This window comes from Haemorhous mexicanus, chromosome 11 (genome assembly GCF_027477595.1).
Source record: "Haemorhous mexicanus isolate bHaeMex1 chromosome 11, bHaeMex1.pri, whole genome shotgun sequence".
Lineage (NCBI taxonomy): Eukaryota > Metazoa > Chordata > Aves > Passeriformes > Fringillidae > Haemorhous > Haemorhous mexicanus.
This window is the reverse complement of record NC_082351.1, coordinates 23041885-23062552: the sequence shown is the minus strand read 5'-3', so window position 1 is coordinate 23062552 and position 20668 is coordinate 23041885.

The following is a 20668-nucleotide window of genomic DNA, read 5'->3' as shown; positions in this document are numbered from 1 at the left end:
GGAGCTCACGTGCTTCCTGATAACCACGCTTGGCCACATGACTGAGCAGCACACATCCCACTCACAGCTCCTTGCCTCACACACTGATCTCTGCTTTCATCTCCCAAACATAACATGGGTGGGATTTGTTTACACTGGGTGGAAGGACGAGCGAGAGCCAAGCCGGCGACCGCAAGTGTTAGAAACTGGCAGAAAGGGCAGCAGCTGTTACGATGCAAAAGTACATATTTGCCTGAAGACTCTGGCTAGGAATCCATCAGAGAAATCCAGACTGATTCATGCTCTGCACCCTCCCCAGATGACTTCCGAGAGTCACGCCAGCCCTGCTGCCACAGTGGCTGCCCCAGGCCAGCTGCTGCCACCTGAGACACCGGGCTGGGACCACCCAGCTGCCTCCTCTGCCAGTGCCACACATCAGATAGATTTCTCTTTAATCAAAGTTCTGAGGGAAGATATTAAATGCTGGTTGAACTACAGCATCAACAGCTGAATCACAGCGGCTGAGCAGGCAAGCAGTGCCAGACAGTCCTGGTGCCTGGGGAGCGCCAGGGGAGCAGGTGAAACCAGGCAGGAATGCTCAAGGCTCCAGCACCTGCACTGTCAAATCCACCCAGCCACAGTCCCCTGGCAGAGCCAGGAGAGAAATGCACAGGGGCTCCCTATTTGCTAGGAGTAAAACACTCTGAGCCTCATCTGTGTGACTTGATGCAGAACAAATCTCCTCATTCAAGGGACAAAAGTCAGGCAAGTGGGAGAACAGGCTCTTCAAGACATGAAAACTTGGAAATGTGGACTGAAGTTGGAGCTTATCAGAAGAAGACTGCATAAGTTAAATTACAATCTCTAAGCACCTCTTCCTCAGCCAGAGCTTCCCATTCACCCTCTTGAGGATAAGACAGAGAAATACTTCTCTGGGGATTTTCTGAGGTTCCAATTCAGGTTTCTACATTTGCATGTGATATTAAATGAACAAAGTATGCTGCCTGAAGAAGCTTTCACCATCATATGTCCTGGTTTTGGCTGGGGTGGCATTAACATTTTTTCCCAGTAGCCGATACAGGGCTGTGCTTTGGATTGAGGGTAAGACTAATGCTGATAACACTCTGTGGTTTAGTTGTTGCTGAGCAGTGTTTACATTAAGTCGAGGACTTTTTCAGCTTCTCACCCCAAAATAACTTCCTCTAAAAAGTTCATAAATATGACAGTTATCACAGATTGATGGGTGGCTCAAATTTCCCAAGACTGGCAATTGTGGTTGCCACATCTCAACTCTCAGTGGAGTTTTCCCCCACTAGCCATATATCCCAGTATTCCATTGCTAGCAGCAAGACTTTTGGGATCTTCTCCAAATTCTATCCAGCAACATTCTCAGACTAAGTGCCAGTTCCAGATAAATCAGTACCAATCACCAGTACCTTCCTCCACTTCCAAATGGTTTGACTTGTGCCCACAAGTCAGGAGAGGAATCCTCAAGTGAAAAGGCCAATCCATCAGGCTTTGGGATTTGGGGCAGCCCACCCTGGGATGGGACAGGCTTTTCCCTGCCAGGTGACACAGCTGCAGATCCTGGCCAGTGTGGTCAGGCCTCAACTCCTGGCAGGACAAACACCTTCATGGGCTGAACAGTGACTGATTACTGCAAAAGGGGAAAAATGGGCTGCTCTGCAGAGAAATAGCAGCAAACCCTCCCAAATGTTCTTCTCAGAAATGAAGACTCCTTGGGAAAATGTGGTTTGAGTAAAACCTGCTCCAGGGTGAGTTGCTCTGCTGGATGGCAGAATGACCTGTGGAGCTCTGTGTGTGACAGCAGTAGGGTGAGCAATGCCATGCTGGAGCCAGAGGTGGATTTTTTTGCCTATATGGTACTCCCAAGATATCCTCCTTCCCTTCAGGTCATGAACAGAGTTTAGTTGCTATTTTTCTGGGGGGTTGCAGTCTATTTTTCCCTCCCAGTGCTTATAACAAGACTTCTATTCATGGTAACACCACAAACTCACCCAGCCCCGAGCAAATGGCTGAGCACATTGCTCAACCAGAGCACAGGCAAGAAAGCCATCAGCTGACAGTCCCAAACCTTCCAGCACAGCCCTTGGAGTGGGACAGGACAGGGCCAAACACCAGCCCATGGGCACACAAAGGCCTTGGCAGCTGTTCTGCCCTCGCTGGCTGGTTTGCCAGTACAGCTGCCACAGCCCAGGGACCCCTGTGCACAGGGAATCCCCTCACCCACGGGAGGGCTGCAGCACCAGCACTGGTGACTGAGGCCCTCGAGCCCAGAGGGGCTGAAAAGCTCTGGTTCTGTGCTTGGTTGTTTGAAGAGGGCCCTGGCACAGTGCCCTGGTGTCCTCCAGCCAGGGGAGCTGCCCCACTGCCCAAGCAGCTGCTGGGGATTCCCACTCTGAGGGTGCTATGTGCTGTTCCCACCCAACCACATCCCTCTGGGTTACAGGTGAATTGCATTACAGAGTCCAATGCATAATAAAGAAATGCAAGATATTTCCCTGCTTTTGTTTCCCTCCTCCCTTCCAGCCTTGCATCAGCTTTTTCTTCCTCTCCTGCATTAACTTCAAACTCCCTCCCTCGCCCTGAGAAGAAGCCCGCAGCAATGCAATGTCTCTGGGCTCTCCAGCTTGAGGAGTTTACTGCCCACACTGGATTTATGCTGTGTTTGTTTATTTAATGGCCCAGTTAGGAAACTCAGAGTGGGATCTGTGCTTGGGATACACACAGATCTCAGGAAGACATGCCACAGGTGCCTGGGCAATCTCTGGCCTCCAAACCAGTGCAGTGTCAGGCCATGCTGCATTGACAAGGAAAACAGGGGAATAGCACTGCCCTTCTCTGTGAGAGAAATCACCCGTTTCAGCAGGGCTGTGCACAGAGCTGGGCAACCAGCACCTGGCCCTGGGCCACTGGCAGCCAGTGGTTCCCAGCCCTGGGTTCTCCATGGGCTGGCATGCCATGGGCCTCAGCTCACAGGAATAGGCTTTGCCTCCTCAGTTCCTGCCTCACTGCAGTGAAAACTGTGCCACAGAACTGTGGAATCACAGAAGAGTTTAGGTTGGAAGGGATCCTGTCATGGGCAGGGACACCTTCCATTATCTCAGGTTTCTGGAAGACCCATCCAAGCTTCCCTTGGACACTTCCAGGGATGGGGCAGACCCAGTTGCTCTGGGCAAGCTGTGCCAGGGCCTTACCAGTCTCTGAGCAAAGAACTTCTTCCTAATGCTCACTCTGAACCTTCAAGGATGCTGGTCCCACATCTCCAGCCATCGTAACCAGTCCATAGTTTGTCACACGCTTTGCTAGCACTGACAGCCCTGCTCCTCCACCTTCTGTCCCTTATGTCACAACAAACTGTCTGGACACTGCAGGAAGCATTGAGGACACTTCTCTCAGTTTTATATAAACAGAAATTTCTGTTCTGGAACTCTCTGGCTGGGTTAGCTTTGCTTTACACAACACAGAGCAGCACATCCAATACAGAAAATGACAGAACCTGGCCCGCAAGCATGAAAATTCAACATGAAACAAGGGCTCCATTAACCTTCCCTGCTCTGGATTCAGGTGGTGGCCAGGCAGGCACAAGAAGTTTCTCCTCTGGCCAGCAGCCAGCACTGAAGAAATGCCAAACCTGAGCACCTGGCTCCTGCTACACTCACACCAGCTCTGCTCCCACCTCCAAGGCCCACGACTTACTTTGATGCTATTCCGAAATCTCCTTCTCCCAGCTCCAAACCAAGACTTGAAATTATTAGAGGGAGTAATGCCTCTCAGGGCAGAATGCAAATTTGAAACACTTGTCCCAAATAACAGGAGGTAGTAATTAGGCTCCAAAGCAGCATCCCTCAGCTACACCCTTTCCTGACTGCTCCACTGATGTAGGACATGTGCCATGTGATGCTGTGAAAACCCTGGTTGCACAAGGCTGTTTTTCTTTATCTGTTTATAAATCAGCTCCCTGTTTTTAATTTTCCTCCTTTACTCTGTGCTCTGGTCTATGAGCTTTGCTCCCTGCTTGTTTAAACCTTTTTCTTCTTCTTGCTGTCCCTTACCCTGGTCCCACTGTTTTGGTTTGGTTTTTTTTTTTTTTTTAATCTGCTCAAGGTGCCTGTTTCCTTAAATAGTTCTCTCTCTCTGTCTTATTCCTTCCTCCCTTTCCTTATCATCTTTTCTTTCTCACAGTTAAGCAGAGCCTCCTTCCTCTTCCCCGGGCTTTCCTGTAAGGCCATTTGCATTCTTTCTCAATCACATCAAACAGGAGATTTCTATTTAGCAGCAATCAGGAAAACACCTCAGACATCCGCATGGCATCGGAGCCTCCTGCCACCTCCGTTCCCCAAACCCCACTGAACTCTGGCTCCGTGAAGCAGGAGCTCAGCTTCACATGGCACCGAGGTGACAGAGTGTGTGAGGCACCGTCGTGCTCCGCTGCCAGTGCGCCACCCCCAGAGCCACCGCTCTGCTCCGGGGGACCGTGTCCTGGCTGACCAAACCACATCCTCCTGTGCATCTCTTCAGGCCAGCAAGGGCAGCTCTGCTGCTCCTGTGAGGCACAGAATGAAGAGAATGAGGCTGACTGCCACAGGGTGAGGGCTGAGCTTAGGGCTCAGAGGGATCGGATGCCCGAGGCAAAATAGCCGGGAAGCAGCTACCTTGCCCCGCTACTGCCCGTGCCCTCGGGGAGGAGCAGAAAGCTAAAGAAGACAAGTCTTTATGTGGCCTTTAGGAATTAGATATGTTCATTAAAATCTGATTAAAATTCCTTACAAATACACTTTAAAGTAAGCTTTGGAATCAGGGAATGGTCGTGGATCTCCTCAAGCACAGGATTTGTGTTTTAGAAATTCTATTGTTATGGTAAATCCATGAAGGGTGTGTCCAGTTGGGTTAGCGCTGCCACAAGAGCCTCTGGTTCACTGCTCATCCCAACTGCCAGGTTAAAGATGGGCTGAGACTGAAATTCCAGGGAAAATAAGGCAACCTAGAAATAAATGTTTTCAAAAAGGCCAATGGAAGCAAAATGAGTATGGGGTTTTTTTCACTCTCAAATTTTTTAAGGTAGAATTTGTAGGGGAAAACGTCTCCAGCTCCTCTAAATGACTCTCAGCCAAAGATGCATGTGCTGAGAAAGCAGAGGGGAACGGAAGCAGCCCAGTGCCAATTACACCAAGCCGAGGCTCCAGCACTTTTTCTTCAGGGCAGCCAGAATATTCATTGGAGTGATGTATCAATTGCCAGAATATTTTTGAAATTTTCTAATTCATCTGGAAGTTTACTTGCTCTGAGTATTGAGATGCTTGTCTGCACTTTGGCTCCTTCTGTAACCACCAGGACAGCTCAAAACCGGCTTTATTTTAAACCTGCAGCAGAGCTCTTGAGACATCCCCCACAAGGTGTGGGGCTCTGCACATGCCCTGAGCCTTGCAAAGCCGGGGCAGTGCTGCTACAGCAAAGGTGGGAAGATCCCTGTGCCGAGGAGGGGATGTTCTCGGATGTTCTCCTGGGAGAGATGAGCTGTGTCAGCTCTGTCCTGTGCTGGACCATTCCCAAAAGGAGATGGGAGGGAGTGGGGGAGAGGGCTGGCTGCACCCCGGAGCAAGGGGGGTACATGGGGCAGCGCTCGGGTCTCAGCTGCAGCTGCAGAGAGAGTTCTGAGGGAGCCTGGTTCCTGCAGCCCCGCTGCATCCCCATTCCAGGACCAGCCTCCTCGCAGCCAGCCCAGGGCTGATTTCGCATCCTCCAGCCCGGCGTCCCTTCCCAAAGCTGCGGCAGCTGCTGGCACGCAGTTACTAGAGCGCTGCTTCCCGACGTCTGGCCGCCCCGCTGCCCATCCCTCCTGGGGGCTCGCTGTCTGGAGCGGGGGGGAAGCCCCCGGGCCGGAGGAAGGCGTTTGCCCGCTCCCCGAAGCGGGGCGAGCCCAGCGCACGGAGCGGGGCGCGCAGCCCCGGCAGGAAACAGCGCACGGCGCGCTCTATTTTAATCCTGTCAAGGGTCTTCTCGGGAGCGAGGCAGAGCCCGGCTGTGCAGAGTTAAGAATGAATCCCTATTTTTAGCCTGTCCTGGGTGAGGTAAGTGCGCGTGAGTCAGACGCCGGCGTGGGATGTTGCATAAGCCGGGCCTGCGCCGCAGCTCCCGGCGCACGGGGGTGAGAGGAGGAGGATGGAGGGAGCCTTCCCTCGCCGCTTCCTGGCATTGTCATTTCAAGACAGACCCTTCACGGTATTTAAATGCAGGGTTCTTTCTTCCCTCCCCACCCTCCCCGAAAAATTTAATTAGAAACAGCAGTAGGCTGGTTATGTAATGTGATTAATTGCAGCATTAGAGTGAAAAAATATAGGGCATACAGGTCTTAAAGATTCACATGCAAAGTCATGTGTGGGAGTGAGAGAGGCAAGGGTGAAATGCAAGACTTATCTGTTTGATTAGGTGCTTTTCACGGGGCAGTGATTTATTCCCTGAGTAATTTTGTCAGAGGAATCTGCAGATAGCTAAAGCAAAAAAAAAAAAAAAAAAAAAAAAGGGGGGGGGCAAATAAATAGCCAAGTGACAATGAGCCAAAAGTGCTTTCACAGCACCTCTAAAGGTTAGTGTTGTACCTGGGAGCAGGATGTTCCCTCAGCTTCAGACCTGCCCCTTATAGCACTCACTCACACCAATAAAAAGGAGGTTTTCCCCTGACTCATAATGAAGGAGCTGCAGACACTGCAGCTAAACTTTCACTATGCTGGAACGTTATTCCAGGGAACATGTGAAGCTTCAGATGAATTCTTTTCCCCCTGCCTTTTGTGAGCCTCTTGGCAGGGAAGCCCTGGATTCCAGGCTGGCATTCCCTCCCACCGGTGACCTCCAAGCACCTGACACTGAGGGCTCAGCGCTGGAAATGCTGTTGATTAAATCCAGCCCAGTTGAATAATGGCAAGAAGTCACCAGCGTGTTTGATTGCTCCAGTGTCCCACATGTCCATGGCTCCGCTGCAGAACAGCGGCTGTCAGGGGCTGATTGAGCTCCTCTCTGCTAAGCTGGGCTCTGCCACGACTGAGGAGGCACTGCTGGCTGGGTTTTAGCACTGCAGCTCTTCAGAGGGAAACAACTGCTGTTAATATTCATGCAAGGGGGGGAGATGAAAAGGCACCGAAGAAGGGAGCTCGTGGCAGGGTACCAAGGATGTCTCAGCAGGTTTTATCCTGTGCTCTTGCTGGGAAGAGGAGGGTTCACAGCCTGAGTGCAGCTGTTCTCACACCACAGATATTCTCCAGCATTGCCTTTATGCCAGCTATGCCTAAGCTCAATTCTGAGGCTCCACTGAATCAAGTATTAATTTGAGGCAGCCTGAGCTCCCTCTGAAGTGAAGGCTCTTCCCTCAGTCAGCTCAGTCTAGTTCTAGAAAGCTTAATTCCTGGCAGCCTTAGCTGTGAAGCCATGGCTGAAAACACAAAAACCTCCAGACTTGTTCTCTTCTGAATAAAAACTTCATTTGTTACAGCTGTGCAATGATTTCAGAGGCTTTGGATTTGTCAAGCAGCTAAATGCCAAGATTAATTTAAAACCAGCTTTACAATTACCTTGAGTTTGCATCTTCTTTCTTGCTTTACTAATAAGCAAAACACGAAATGATTCATATTAGAAAAGAGATTTCAACAGTCTTCTCAGGGAGGCCAGGAGCTCACTCCAAGTGATAAATGCAGAAATTCCCTCCTACGAGGCTTCCAGTCCTAACTGAAGCCATAATGTGAGGGAGAGTGAGTGGGCCAAGAAGTCCCAGGCCGTGAGCTGGGTTTGTGCAGCTACACAGCCTTGTAATATATTCCTCAGCTGCTTTCCTGCCTTTCTAAAGCCTTCCTCTCCCTGCACGTGATAGCCAAGCACGAAACACATCCCTGGAGTCAGCATTTGACTTCACCTGTCCTAATGCATATGTTCCATATCATTTGAGCACATTTCCTTCTGCAGAACCTATTTGGAGACAATTACAGGGACAGATCCTAAAGATGCTGCTTTCCCTGGTGAAACTTTCCCTGGAACCATATTCCAGTGGAAACTTTTTTCCTCTCTGGACAAAGAAAATTTGTTCAAGTTTCTCAGTGCTAAGTCCACAGTAAAATGTCTCTTGAAGAAATCAAGATCAAAGCTCGCACAATTAGAGACAAACCAAAATCAAGGGCACCTTTACTGAAGCTCATTAAAAATATCCTTTGTACTGCTCTCCTGTGTGGCACCCAAAGTCTCTTGAATACTGTGGTCTAATGAGAGTACAGTGAGGGTTTTTTCCCTCCAGTATTTTTCTTTTCCATAGTTAGCAAGTGTCATAGTTTAATTAAGGGATGTCAGAGGCACGGAGCGCTGCCCCGAGATAATCAGACCCTGCTGGTAGATAACTGCTGAGGTGAAGACAAGCAGGAACAGCCACCGTGCAAGTGCCAAATCATCAAGGCAGGGCAAAGTTCAAAAATGGAACTGACAATCCTTCATTTATAGAGGTGGGAGATGGTTTTGCCAACCTTTATGAGTGGGCCCCTCCACCCATGTCTGCCTCACAACCCTTTCTGAACTCCTGACTCCTCTCTGGCCTCTTTTTGCTCCCATGTTGTACCTTGCAGGAAGATTCACTCTGAAGTATCTCTCACAGACATGCTGCTGGCACAGCCCTTTCCTTGGAGCAGCCACTGACATGCCCTAAGGAAGGATCCCAGCTCCCACATGGACATCCCTCGGCCATGAGCCCTGTGTAACCTCACTAAGAGCTGACCCCCAGCCATTCAAATCCCTAAAAAGGCTCCCACTGCCTTTAATTTAGTCTTTCAAAGCATGCACGCCTTTATTTGTTAATATTTACCAAAGCCCTTCCAGTCTTTGGCTCTTTGATTTTGCAACCTTTTATGATTCTCACTAGACAAAGTTTTCTTTTCCTGAAAAACAACCCAGCCCCAACCCAACCAGCTGCATGCTCCTCTCTCCTGCTCTTTGTGCTTGCTTTCATGGGAAGCTTGGCTCCCTCTCCTTTCCCTTTTCCACCCAGGTCATTATTGATCTGATCATTCCAGCAGCAGTTTTGTGCTAACAGCTGTCTCTGTGCTGTGCCCTCTGATGAATCCATGACCTGCTAACCATCCTGATTTCTTGCTTGTTGCCCTTGCCTGGGTTTATTCACAGATCACACAACAGTTTTTTAGAGGGGTGGTCTATGCTTTATTTCACCAATTACTTCTATTTCTCAACTTCTGTAGCACAACACCTTATGCGTTCCCCATGTTTTCAGAATTATCTTCCAATTAATGTACAGGTACTGTATATCCAGCAAATATCCCCTTTTAATAGAAAATGTGCCCTAAAAATGGCATGCTGGAGTCCCTGAATAAGTTCATCAACACAAAGTGGTCTGATGAAGATAGCTGGATGGGGCTCAGGTCCAGGCTCAATCCCTATTCCTGATGAGGAGCCCACCAGGCACACAGAAATAAATGAAAACCTCTCTTTGGGATTATAACACCTTGTACAATTTTCCCATGGCACTGGGGTCAATGCCAGCATGGGGCTACAGCATTTCAGACTGCACAGGTCAAGCAAGATGATAATTTTTCTTGGATTCTGGCTGATCCCTCAGTGCATTATTATCAAACAGCTGTATTTTGACCAGCCTTGATGTAAACTTTATCTGACCCAGTGGTGAGGTTCTTCAAATGAGACCACCCCACAGAGGTCCCTGGGTGAGGGGTTCAGAAAATAATTGTGAGTAACAAAGAGGAGCCAGATTAATTCCTTCACTCTGAAAAATGGTGTGTGTCTTCTGAGCCAGGAAACAAAAGGATTTCCATGGCATTCCCGTACAAAAGTAGTAATGATTTCATTTCCGTGAAACCAGCTGCATAAAATATTCTGTGGCTTTCCCAATAAACTGTGTTAAAACCAAGCCCCCATACTGCTTAATTGCACTTATTAGCAAGCCAATTGTCTGTCACATTTATTTTGTTATGCGGGCCGTGTTTGTCAGAAAGAGCATGAGATTTTTAATCAAACTCATAATAATCACCACAAGACAGATTTTTGAAGGGCACAACTTCACCCAAACAAGCACATTTATCATCGCTGAGGACACAGAAGAGGTGGCTGTATCTTGGTATATGAAAACAGCTGGTTGTATAAAGATTTATTTCCTCCATCCTATTCTGAGTCTAATTCATCTGCAGACCTGCTTGATGGACCTTTGGGTGAGCCTGGGGGCTCAGGTCCCAGCACAGGTGAGAGGAGTCACAACGCACAGCACATAAATCATTGACAGACACACAGATTTACATGCTCCAAGAATGTCATGTTGCTTCTTTTCCAGCTGGGACAGCTGCATCTCTCTCTACCTGCTCCACCAAACTTCAGCCCCACAGCTCTTCTCTGTCCAGAGAGCCTGGTCCCACAGGGACGTGCTCAGCGAGCACACGGCCGCGGGCAGAGGTCGCGGCGGCGCTGCCTCCCTGGCAGACGTGTTCCCAGTGGACTCTGGCCTCTCCTCGCTGCCACACCACCCCTGTCATTGCCCACAAGGTGCCCGGCAGAAATGTTTCCTAGGCTGCAGAAAGCACCGTGATTGAACTTTCCTTCCAGACGTTTATCTTAATAACCCACACACATCCTTAGCACGCCGCCCTGTTCTTGTTTGTTCCATGAATATTCCAGACGATCACAAAGGTTGTCCAACACTCTCCATCCTCTGTCTCAAGTTGATTACAACTTTTTAAAGGTTCACTGGCTCTCTCTGCCAAGGAAGCAAGGGGGCAGGGATATTTTATCCATACTAAAATAATTATAAAATAGTTTTCTGTGTAAAGGTCTGATGCCAACATGCCAACAAAACCTGGCAGTGGAGAGAAGGGTTAGTTCTGCCATCTTAACTATGAGGTCATTGGCCTCATGAGCTTCTGAGAAGCTGCAGTTGTTGCATTTCTCAGCAGAGGTTTGATAGATGCTCCCAGCTGAATTCCCTGAGAATCTCATCGATGTGAAGGCCAGTGGGCTCTCCTCTGCAACTGCAGATGCTGTGGGCTCAGCCTAGGCACTCAGGCTGAAGATGGGATATTTAACTTCCTTGTTTTTCTAGGGATATTTGGGGGTGGAAGCTGCCCCACTCAAGCACCAGGAGGGCAACATCTGCACCTGTGTTGGAGAAACCGCAGTTTGTTTTAGCTCAAACTATTTTTTTTTTCAGAAACTGGTAGAGAGCAACAGGGCTGGAAGGGAGGTTGGGGGCCAGGCAAGGATGTAAGCACAAGTAGCCCTGAGAGGTGAAGGCAAAGGAACAGACTGAAGGACAAAGTCCTGATGGGCTCAAGCTCAATGTCTGGCAGTTCCCTTTCAGAGCTTCAAGCAGATCCTAAATCTTCTCACTCCCACTGCACTTCCATCATCTGCAAGTGTCCATGAAACCTTCTGGCCCCGTGCAAAAAGCTGTGAGAGCATGGCTGAGTGCCCCAGAGCTGGCTTGGGGCATGTGGGTCTCCCAGCCACAGGCGACGCCCCGAGTTACAAAGGTAAAGCAGCACAATGAGTTCTTGCTCGTTAAGAAACATCCTCCACTCTGCTCGCCGGCTAGACAGGGCTCCGTGCAAAAAGCGGGAGATGAATATCTAATAAGGCTTCTAATCCATGCCAGAGATAAGCCAAATTAATTTTGCACAGGCATTTTTTTTTCAGTCCTGGATTTGGCAGCCACAGAATTGGCCTTTGAGGAATGTTTCATGTCTGTGCTTTAATCATTTGGGGCTTCACTGTGCCAGCTGTGGTACAAGTGGGGACAATAATGACCAAGGAGACATTTATGTGTGGCAAAATAGACCCAGCAGCCCCTTTTGTGTACTAAAAAAAAGATCCAGGTGGGTACGAGTGGCCGGAGGACACTGAGGTACCACAGGTGGGTGAGGGATGGTCACTGATGACTCATGGAGGCAAGTTAGAGATTGCATGGAGACCCTAGAGCAACATTCCAGTATCTGAGGCAGGCTACAGAGAAGCTGGAGAGGGACCCCACCATGACCTGTAGTGACAGGACAAGGAATAATGGGTACAAATCAAAAGAGGAAAAATTTAGTTTAGATATTACAAAGTACTTCTTCCCTGTGAGGGTGGGGAGGCCCTGGCACAGGTTGCCCAGGGAAGCTGTGGCTCCCCAATCCCTGCAAGCATCTAAGGAAGGATGCTTGGAGCAACCTGGGGTAGTGGGACGTGTCCCTGCCCATGGCAGGGGGTGGGAATGGACAGGATTAAAGGTCCCTTCCAACCCCTTAACGTTCTATGATTCCATGAATTTGGAAAGGACACTGAGCGACCCTTGCGCGCAGCACACGCAGCGAGGCAGCGCTGAGGACGCTCACACACACGCGTAGGTGCGAAGAAGGAAATATCACATTCGTTTTACACCGTTTCCCACGCTCTTCCATCAGCAGGATGGCTGCCCGGCCGGGACATCAACTGTGTCCCTGGGGAGCGGAATTCACACCATTTCTGAGGCGGGGGGTGAGGTGAGGGGTGAGGGGTGAGCGTTGCGCGGCTGCCCGGGGCCGGGCCGGCTGTGAGGGCGCGTTCCCCGCGGCACGGCCCGTGAGGGGCGGGCGCTGTGTGACTGCCCCGGGGCTGGGCCGGCTGTGAGGGCACGTTGGCCCCGGCACGGTCTGTGAGGGGCGGACCGGGCGGGCTGTGAGGGCACGTTGGCCCCGGCACGGTCCGTGAGGGGCGGACCGGGAGGGCTGTGAGGGCACGTTGGCCCCGGCACGGTCTGTGAGGGGCGGACCGGGCGGGCTGTGAGCGCACGTTGGCCCCGGCGCGGTCCGTGAGGGGCGGGCGCTGCGCGGCCCCGAGCCGCCCCCGCGGCGGCCCCTGAGGGCGGGCCGGGCCGTGCTGGGCGTGCCAGGCCATGCGGGGCGGGCTCGCCCGGACCATGCGGAGCGGAACGTGACGGGGCCGCGCCGCCGGGGGAGAGGGGAAAGCGCCGCCTCCTGCCCAGCCCGGCCCGGCCAAGCCCCGGCTCCGCACGGGGACAGGCGGGCGGCCAAGGCGTGTCGCGGGCGTGCGGGCAGCCGGCTCCCGTCCTGTTTCCCTCCCTCCCGTCAGCCCGGCCCCCGCGGGTACGGCCCGTGTCCGCCCGCCTTCCTGCCGCCCCCGCCGCCGCCTGGCAGCCGCCCCGCGGGGCTTTCCAGCGCCAACGCCGCGCCCGGCACGGGGGGGCCAAAGGCGAGAAAAGCCCCCAAAACCACGGGCTGCGCCAGCCGCGGGGCAGGACCGCCTTCGGTCGAGCCCCGTTAGGGGCTGGGGACGGACGGGGTGCAGGTAGCGGCTGCCGCGCATCACTGCCCGTCCCCTGAGCCCGCCGCCAGCCCGGCTGTTCTCAGCCATTCCAAGATAAAATAAAACCACAGCACTGCTGGATTTTTATCCTGGGTCTGCCTCATGGGCAGGAATGACACCCGGAGCCCCGAGTGATCCTGGGCTCCCGCGTAGCCTTGGACGCGCCCGCTGTGCCGATCCCGCGCAGCGCCAATGCCCGAATTCCCGAATTCCTGAATTCCAGTCCAGCAGAGTGGCTCTGTGCTTTTGGAAATGTTGAGCTCACCTTTTGCTAAGCACATTCCCCGGGGATTTCGGGAGGTGCAGGAGGCATTTAAAGTAGAAGAACATATGAGACCTTGTTCTTTCCAAAAGGCCTAAGCATGCACTTGCATAATATTCAAGTGTTATCCCTGTAATTACATTAGGTTTTACTTTTCACAATATTTAAAAAAAAAAAAAAGTTCAATCAGAACTTCACTCTGCAGAAACTAATATTTCTTCTTTTTAACATTTTATAGATTTTATAGATAATATTTTACTTTAAAAATGAAAACCACTGCTTCTCAGGCTGTTACCTTGCAGTTTATTTATCAGTGCAGAACTGCAGTTACTCGGGATCGGACTGATCCACTTGACTCGGATTTGCAAGGACAATGTGATTTACCAGATTTTATGGTGTTGGGACTTATATATCTGGAAAACAGTGGGCAATTTATGGCTGGAACATCACGCCTGATGTGCCAGTGCCATTAGTGGCATTCTGGGCTGGTCTTAAATGCTTCATCTGCCCCAGTCAATGCATTATAGTGGTTCAGCAGAAACTGGTAATTTAGCACAATCGATATCTTGCTTCCTTGAAGAAAGAAACCTTTCAGAGTTTTTAATTCAATGTCTCCTAATCTGCTGGAGGTGTTGCATTTCCCCAATATAATCCTGAAAAAAACAGTTGTTCTTAAATAAAATATGCTTAATATATAAGTGATACCTTAAGTAAAAGTTGAGCCCTGATAGGGCACAGAGAGATACGATCTCTCTTTAAAACAATATGAAATGCAGTCCAAATGTGTTCATGTTTGTTCCAGTAATGAGGGAAAGGTGGTGGTGGTTAACAAGAACCAAGAGAAAAACCCCCGGCACAGTCATTTTTAAAGTCAAACCAAGGTCGTGCCAAGCCAAGAGGGAAAATGTTTTCTGCTATATTTTCACATGACATCGAGGGGGTTGGAGAGGCTGCTGATGGCTCGCCCTGGCACCAGGAGCATCCGTGGCTTAAACCTGAGTGTTCCAGGCTGGGTGGCCTTGGCCAGCTGGATGCATGGAGGGGTCTGGGATATATATATATATATATATATATATATATATATATATATATATATATATATATATATATATATATATATATGTATGTATACACACCCCCCCCCATTAAAAAGTAAGTAGACTATAACACAGGGATTCTTACCTTAAAAGAAAATTTTTAAGTCCGTCAACAAATGGTTACTTGCAAGTACCAGTGACTTTCCCAAACATGTTTTTATTTCATTGTACCAATTTTTCTACTCAGTGGCCACTTTTTATAGCACTTTTTATAGTGTGTGTCTTTAGAATGAGCAGGAAGCTTTTTCCATAGTGCAAGAGATGGCAAATCCAAATCCCAGCGGGGCTGGTGCAGAGAGGTGATAGTAATGTGAAGAAACCTGGAACAATCACTAGCATCCCGTGCCAGGAATCACCCTTCTCATCAAACCATGTGGAAGAGAAATTGATAGTACAGAAATGGAGAAGGTCAAAGAAGGTCTATGAAATATTTGACCATTTTGTATTTAAATCACTTCTCTGTAGCTTGTATGCAAAGTGCCAGCCTGATGCAAATCAACACTGCTAAGTCATGGCCAGAGTGGGGAAAAAAAGGTAATTTAAAGTGTGACCCGAGAACATCATGAGGGAAAGAAAAATCTTTTGAGTTTGGAATTTGAACCACTCCTTCGTGACAGTCACAGCATACAATTAGGGGACAGTATATCGAGATAAGAAATGCTTAGAACAACTTGAATCAAACATTTATAAAGCCCAAATTATTGTAAATATCAGGTAAGGAACTGGAAAATTATTTTTCATCTCAGCATTTTTCAACAGCTTAAAAAAGAAGCCCTCAACTTCTTAAAGATAGAGCAAAGTAGATGGGTAAAATTCTGAATAGCAGCAAAACCAGCTATCAGCTTTGGGGGTATTTTAAATAAAATAAGAATGTATCAATGAAAAGGACATGATTTTCTTAGTCATTCTGGGTTAATGTCTCTAAATATTTTGGGGTTCATTCTGCAGAGGTTCTGGTGTAAGGCTGCAGGGTTTATCCTAACCCTGTTTTTCCCAGCTGAGGATGCAGAGTGGTACTGGAGGGAGTTTGTGGAGACATGGGAGAGAAAAGCTGATTTGCTACTGCAGCAAAACAACTTCAGCATTCTGTGCCATTCCCCCTGCCCGTGGCTTTCCGAGAAGGGAACCTGGGGCTGGCTCAGCACAGGGGATGGATTTGGAGTGAGGGTTATCACTGTCCTGTGTCCTGCTGGTGCACGCAGGAGGGGGACAAAGTCCTCCTCGTCACTCTGCCGTCACTCGGGCATTTATCTTCAAAGGCCCCGTCGTTAGGGAGCTGTACCGGGGCAGAGGGAGAGAGGTGGGAACGAGGACTTTGGGCTGAACTGTGGCTGCACCAGCAGGACTGCAGCCCATGGTGTTGAACTTGGGGTGTTCAGGGGGCTTTGCCAGCTCCCTTGAATTGTGTGAGGGTTCTGGCTCTCAGTCCCCGGCCCAGCTCTTCGCTTGAATTCCCATCCCAGTTGTTCTGGTGGCTGAGGTTTAGATATCTGCTAGGAGACAATTTTATCCCTGTTGTTTCCTGCCAATCACATCCTTCCACTCTGGCATTTTCCTACCTTTCCCTCTTAGTATGGGCCACCTCAGAAGATCCCCAGCTGGAGTTTGGGCAAGAGCTCTGCCTCTGAGTGGGTGTTATGAGAAAAACCCCTGAGCATTCAAATGAAGGACAAGAGCAACAGCTGTAGTAGAGTTTATATTCCAGTGATCATGGGACTTTGGGTCTTTTCCTATCTGTTTTTCAGTAACGTGTCTGGTGGTTATAAAATGAGCAGTATTTATCTGACCCGGGAGGCAGAGACATTACCTCATTGTCACGGGGTCAGTGGCAATTAGACTGCAAAGCCCAGCCAAGCAGTGCCGCTGGGTACAATAGTCTGTGGCAGGCTTAACCTTTACGGTCACCGCTGCTGCGGGGGACAGCATTGGAATAGCCAGAGCAGAAATGCCCTTTCCTCCCCAAACCCCTCCCAGGCAGCTCACACACGCTCCTCCCTGTATATGTTAAAAGACTGCAATATATTAATTTAGGTAGGATGGATGGCTTAATGATTTATATCAGTCTCGATTTGGAGTTTGAAATTAAGTTCGTCCCCAAAAAGGTGTAGTAAGGACTGAATGTAACACAAGAGCAATAATTTTTAGACATCAGCCAGCTCGTGGTTACTGTAAACACGGTGTACAAAGGTGAGCAGCCAGGTCAGCAGCCGTGCCCAGCGTCACCAGCCCAATTTAACCTGCACCTGGAGACGATGACAACGGCACTGGGGAGCAACGAAGGGCCCTACCCACTGCTGCCCACCAGCAGCTGAGCCTGTGCTCAATGGCATTCAGAACTGAAACCAGGTGCTTTTCATCTCTGGAGGTGGCACCCTGATATTTCTGGTCTATTCACACACAGTTGTGCGTCACACACAGCTCCTGTCTGTGGGTGACAGGCTCGAATCACAAGGTAAACCCCAGCTGTGAATTTAAGGGCCATTCACTTTCAGAGAGCACCTTGAACAGTCACCCCAGAGGAGCCACTGACTGAGGGCTGCTGGTCACAGCTCCCCAGTGTTACTCACTGGTGCCTGCAGGGATTTGTCAGGGGTGGGCAGGATGCTGCGGGAATGCGCCGCAGGAGCTGTGCCTCAGCCTGGCCGCCTGCCACCAGGGCTTTCCTGCTCCCTGGAGTCACCCGAACCTCTGATTCACACTGTCTGCCCAGCCTGCTCCTGCACCACCTCTGGGCTTTTGGGTCAGGAAAACTGAATGTGCTCCCTATTCATTTTTTCACTGTATAAAATGTGGGGTTTGGCACAGGCTAAGGTAATCCTGGTCTCCCAGAGGGACAAGCTGGGAGAGAGGGGAGGGGGCAGCACTGTAGGTACTGTACAAGCATGTAATCTTCCCTCTTGCTTTACAATACCAGTTACTCAGAATTAGGGTGAGGGTGTGGGTAAGGAGCAAGATTTTCTCCTATAGCCATGTCAGACTGACTTCTAGACCCACAGAAAGACCAGGAACTAGGCTTAGAAAATATCTGAAAAGCAAAAATCTTAGAGTCTATGTTCTTACCTTGTAGGCACCAGCTCAGGCCCCAAGTTTGGGGTCTCGTTTCTTACGGCAATGGGGAGAGAAGGGTGGGTGTATATGGGAGGCCGGAGAGCCTCTGGCACAGGGATGTGGCCTCTGGTCAGCACTGAACACGCTTCCAGCTGCTTTTCTCCCTGCTGGAATCACAGCTGGGAGCTCTGCCCAGAGCGAGGTGGAAGCAAAGCGCAGAATGCACTGGGCAACAGCCTGGAAGAGCCAGGTGAAAGCTTTAACTAGCAAGATGTGCCTGAGATAGGAACTGCTTCATTCCACCTTGGATACTTATTCCTTCAAACCCCTCCCAGGTGAGGGGATCCTGCAGCCCACAGCCTTGCTATCTATCCATGCCTGCTCCAGGCTACAGCCAAGGATTTTTATTCACTCCACCCCTGCCCTGTGCATCTGTGCCAATGTTGAGGAGCAGTTGTTGGTAGAGCATTCTCTTAATAAATGGATTGCTCTGTTTGGGGTGGTACAAGGTGGCTCCTTCAGGGCCATCCACTCATCCCAGACATCCTTTGCACTCATGCCCATGGCTCTGTGCAAGAAATTTTCACAGGGCCAGGAAGAAACTTAGGAGTGGCCGTGATGGCACTGACATCAAAGGGCTGAGAGGAACCTGCCTTTCCATCACTTCCCAACATTTACATTGAGCAGGTTTTGGAGGCCACCGTTTCCTTCTATCCCTCCCACTTCCTAATTTTAGGGAAAAAAGGGAACAAGCTCTGGTTGCCAACCACAAATACACACCTTTGGGAGAGAGGCTCCTGACGCAGCAGAGCAGGATGTCTGGAGCACATTCAGGAGGAGCCCATCAGCAGCATTTCCCTGTGGGTGACTCATCCTGCCCGGCCAGCCCTGCCTCTTTGAGGTTTTCCATAGCCCTAGTCCTGGCGTCTTCCACACTTGGAGCAGCTGTAGGTTTGGGGGTGTCTCCAGAGTGAGTCTGGATTTCCATGCATTTTGGGCTTGAATAGCTTAATTCTCTCATCAGCTCTAGATCTAAGCGGACACAATCCAGGTTGCTCTCCACAGAAGTCTGCTGGCTGTTGAGGTGACCTTTGTGTCAGAATGAGATTCACTAGCAGAAGAAATTACAAAGGCAATAAGTACATTTATCAGTAAAAGCAGTCGGTCACAGAGCCACATTGCAGAAATCTACACCAAATTTAGCATCGATGGAGATGTTCTTGAAGATGTGGGGCAGTTTTCCCACCACTTTGGGGCTGGACATGGGGAGATACTCTGTGATTTGGGTCCTGCAGGTAGTTGTGCTACTGCACAACCACAAGTTGCACCAGGGAAGGTTTAGATTAGATGTTAGGGAAATTTTTTCACAGAAAAGGCTGTAAAGCATTAGAACATCCTGCCCAAGGAAGTGGAGGAGTCACCATCCCTGCAAGTGTCCCAAAAAAACCCTGTGGAAGTGGCATTGAGGACATGGTTTAGTGGTGAACATGGTGGCAGGGCTGGGCTGACCAATGACTTGATGATCTTAAAGGTCTTTTCCAACCTTAACAGTTCTATGACTCTACTTGTTATAATGGTTCTTTGGTTTGTGAATAATCAGTAATCCTGAGATTAAATTGATGTGAAAACTCCCGTGGTGTGTAAATAAAGGCAAGCTGCAGTTTTTAGCTCTTTTTGGGGTTGCTAACACTGAGGGGATAGAATTTTCTTCTTGGAATGTGATTGTACATGATGTTTGCACCCATCATTCATAAGGAAAAGTTTCTTACAGACTTAACAGATTGTGTTTCCATCTCTGCTGCGTAAAAACAGTGTTATGGACACAAGCGAAATGGAAATCATAACACAGCATCTCCACTATTTTAAGAGTCATATTGGAACACATGGAACAGAGATGGAATTCCACTCTTCACTGCCTTCAGATTTGGTGTTCTGTGTATTTACTTAGCGCTAGAAAAGGAAAGTGAAAACAAACCCGTTGCCTCAATAAAGCCCAGGAACAGGCTCTGCTCCTGCCCATTCCCTTGGGACCAGGCACCATTTCCAGGCAGTGGAAGGCCTCTGGGCAAGCAAGAGCTGCAAAGTCATTCCTGAGATGAGACAAGAAAGGGGGAAAAAAGGGCTGAAAGTCAGGGTGAGAGGAGCCAGCTGAGGAGAGCTAATGGGTGAGAAAGCCGAGAGACAGGTCTGAGAGATGATAGTGCTTCTGCAGGGAAGGGCTGCCTGGAAATGGGTCTGGCTGTTCCTGCTCCGTGGGGCTCCTGGGGAAGCACCTGCCTCGAGGCAATTTATTCAGCTGTCAGCATGTTCTCACACAGACTCTGGATGCATCCCAGCACTGGGAGTTGGGCTGCGCACAGGGTGCTTTTCCCATCTCCTGGTTATTGTTGAATTTCAGGCTTTTTTCCTGTGTTGCACTGGCTCAAACTGCTCCTGTTTCTCCCATGGAGACCTGAAAACAGGGAGAAGATTGGGCACTTCCACACCAGCAGTCAAGCTCTAAATCAATCAGATTTTCTGGGGTTTTTTTTTGTTGTTTTGGGTTTTTTTTCTCTGTGAACTTCTCCATGCAATTCCAGCTGCACCTCCTGAGTTACTCTGATTCGGTCCAGAGTTATTATTTAACTTTTTTTCCTTACACAATTTCAATTCCAAGTGTCCCCCTCACACACGTAACTGCAGCACAGCGCCAGGATTGGGCAGGCTGCTCTGATCCGAGTGTCCGGCGTGGCACCTCCTGTGTGCACGTCACAATTTCGGGGTGACTAAGCACATTGGCAGTGGTGTTCAGTGGCATCTCTAGAGCACTGCTCTCTATTTGTCTTTCCTTCCTCTGTTTGTGTCGGTTTAAAAGAAAAAAAGCGGCTCCAAGCTACGTGCTGACAAGACTTGGCGATTCTGGATGGCAGGAGGGGTACGAGGCTCAGTGCAG